The 3,033-nt window shown below is 32.3% G+C and overlaps 1 non-coding gene across 1 annotated transcript; it reads left to right on the top strand.

Annotated features, from left to right (window-relative positions):
• The first annotated feature begins 2,057 nt into the window (after positions 1–2,057).
• Trnae-uuc lies at positions 2,058–2,129 on the top strand. Its single transcript has one exon. It is a non-coding gene; the product is annotated as a tRNA-Glu (tRNA).
• Positions 2,130–3,033: the final 904 nt, after the last annotated feature.

The following is a 3,033-nucleotide window of genomic DNA, read 5'->3' as shown; positions in this document are numbered from 1 at the left end:
TTTAAGTATAATATACAATAAGAAGAAGAAGACAATTGCAATGGTGTTTTTTTGTTTTTTTTTTATGTCGCACAGAGAAATATTTTTCTTTTTGTGGGAAATTTTCATTTTATTGTTTTAAAATAATATTTGGTGTAATAATTGTTTTTTTTTTTTTTCTTATAGGGAAGTTATGTTTATCTGCATATATATATATATATATATATATATATATTATTATTTTTATTATTATTCATATTATTATTATTATTATTATTATTGTTATTATGTACCTAATTTTATGAAGCAATCGGGAAGTTTTGCATTTTTTTTCTTTTTTTTTTCGTATTGACTTGCGGTTTGTTACCTTACTGTGAACGGAAATAATATGTAAGCAAAAGCCCTTTTAACCAATTACGTTACTTGCCATCTAATGTTTAAATGTGTTTCACGCGAAATTTGATACCATAAACACTGACACGCATGCATTTATATATGTTAATATTGCCAAAAGACGACAAAGAGCAATTTTGGGTATAATGAGCATAAATACGGAAATTGTAATGTACTCAAACATTAAAACATATAACTGTGTACGCGAGTAATGGCGAAGGGAAAACAAAAGTTGACCTTTCATTAAATTCGATTAAGTTCCCACGCCACGAACGAATAAAAGAGGACAGTCTTACGATATTCTCTTTCTATTAGTTAGAAAATTTATTTTGAGGCGTTCATAAAATCGGGTTTAATTAGTTAGTATCGTGTATCGTTTTATGTTAATAGTGCAACTTACTCACATCAAACTATAATTTTCAGTTGGTAAGTAAGTATCTCTTCGCAAACTCGAAGCAAAGTCCTACCGAATTGTGACAGATAAAGAAAGATGGACGTGCTACGCCAAATGAAGCATAAAATATGTTGATGCTAGCCAACCAAGTGAATCGCTAATGCCAGATATTCATGGCACCGCTATTTGTCAAGTTTAGCAAAGTGTAGTATGTAAATAAATGGTTCCAATTCAACGGAATCATTGACTGGGGAAAACCGCCAATAAGTGACGGTTAGCTGGGATCAAAGTAAACTCTACCGCACTGAGATTTGAACCTGCGCACACCTCATGCGGTGCTCTTAACGCACCTCTTTTCAATACGTTAACTGGCGACATCTCATATCCTTCATTTGCGACAATTTATCTCTCCAGTTTTGTCTGTTTGGCCCGTCCCAAGTACGCAGAAATTGAGAAAAATCGGATATTTCCAGGTTAAACTGGAGGCCATTTAATATTTGTACTCTGTTCGATGTCTGTTCGCGTTTTTGCTAAGGGAAAAGATATAGTGGTCCCGTTGTTAGCTCACCTTTCTTGACCTGGGGGTTTTAAGTCCTTATACGCGTGTCGTATGTCCGGACAGAGTTAATATATTTCGTTGTAAGACATAGGTATTGCAAGACATATGCTGAAGGTTATACGTTTTTAAACAATTTGAAAATTTTTATATTAATAACAAGAATTTGTCAATTTAAATAGTGGGTCAAATTTATAACGACACGGTAGGCGGTATGGACAATGAATTAGTAGTTTCATAGTTTGTGTGTGTGCGTCTATCAATCAAATTATAAACGATAGGCAGATTTGCGAAAATTTCCTAAAAGTATATTTTCTTGTGTATATTTTGCGCACATTTTTTGAAAGTACTTGTATTATTAAATACATTTTTTTTTTTAAGTAAGTGGAAGTAAGTAAGTGAAACATGTGTTCGCAAGATATTTTGGTATAAGTTAGAAGATTATAAAATATAGTATCGCAGGTGATTGGAGAATTTTATTCTTGTGATGTAGTGCAACGCAAACAGATGTGAAGAAGAAGAAGATTTCATTCTCTATATCAAGCAACAGTAATTAAACAATTGTTTTTTTTTTTTGTTTTTTTATTAATATAGTTATTTTTAGCATTAATGTGTTGTGGGTTTCAGCGCGTTTTTTTCATATTTTATAAACTTTTTAGTTTTCAATTTTATATTAAAACTAATCATATCATTATTGATAGTTTTAGTATGAAATTTCGTCAGGTGCGTTGTGTGTCCCATATGGTCTAGTGGCTAGGATATCTGGCTTTCACCCAGAAGGCCCGGGTTCGATTCCCGGTATGGGAATTTGACGAGTCAAATTTTTCTTTTTATTTATTTTTTTTTTTTAAGTAGTTCTCGGTGTTATGGTCTGAATCAACCATATACTAAGCTTAAGCAGATATATGTAGCACCCGCACTGAGTTAAGATAGACACAAAGCCTCTTTTTACGACCATCCCACGTGATGAAAACTGCAATTTTCAAAATATATCCACCAAAATGCCGACAAGCAGTATTTCGGGGTAATATTTTAATCACTTTTCATATAATCGCACTCGCGGAGACTAAGCCTTCCTATGTTAAAAAGGTCTTATTTTATGGTGAAAATTGGTTCATAGCAATAATTTGGAAATATATGGAAATGAATTTCACCGAATTTGGACCATATAGATCTGTCTACCTTATGGATCCCACCCTGTACAAGAGTTTTCTTGAATAATAAGCCATTATATGGCAAAAATTTCCAAATTTTCGATATTTATTTGATGAAAATCGGTTCTTAAGAAGAATTTCACTTGACGCTTAGCTGTATGAAATATGTCTATTTTTTGGATATCATCGCATACAAGGACTTTCATCAAATGTAAACCCGTATATGTCAAAATTGTCTAATTTTCAATATATTTTGTTGAAAATTTGCACACAACAGTGATTTGATGTAAAAATTAACTGAAGCAAAATTTGAATTACATGGATCTATTTTTGGACACCATTCCAGGCAAGGGTCCCATTAGTACTAAACCCTTTAGGAGAAAGGTCTAATATTTAATAATTTATGAGAAAAATTGCTGTCTAGTAGCAATGTCGCCTATTTAGATCACATAGGTGTATTTTTAAAACCCTTCGTCGACAGATATAGGGGCTCTCACGAAAGACAAGCTTTTATAGAGCGATAGAATCGAAATTGTAGTTTCTTTCTTTGATAAGCA

Source organism: Glossina fuscipes, unplaced genomic scaffold, assembly GCF_014805625.2.
Source record: "Glossina fuscipes isolate IAEA_lab_2018 unplaced genomic scaffold, Yale_Gfus_2 64824, whole genome shotgun sequence".
Classification (NCBI taxonomy): Eukaryota; Metazoa; Arthropoda; class Insecta; order Diptera; family Glossinidae; genus Glossina; species Glossina fuscipes.
This window is presented reverse-complemented; position numbering and strand designations above follow the sequence as displayed.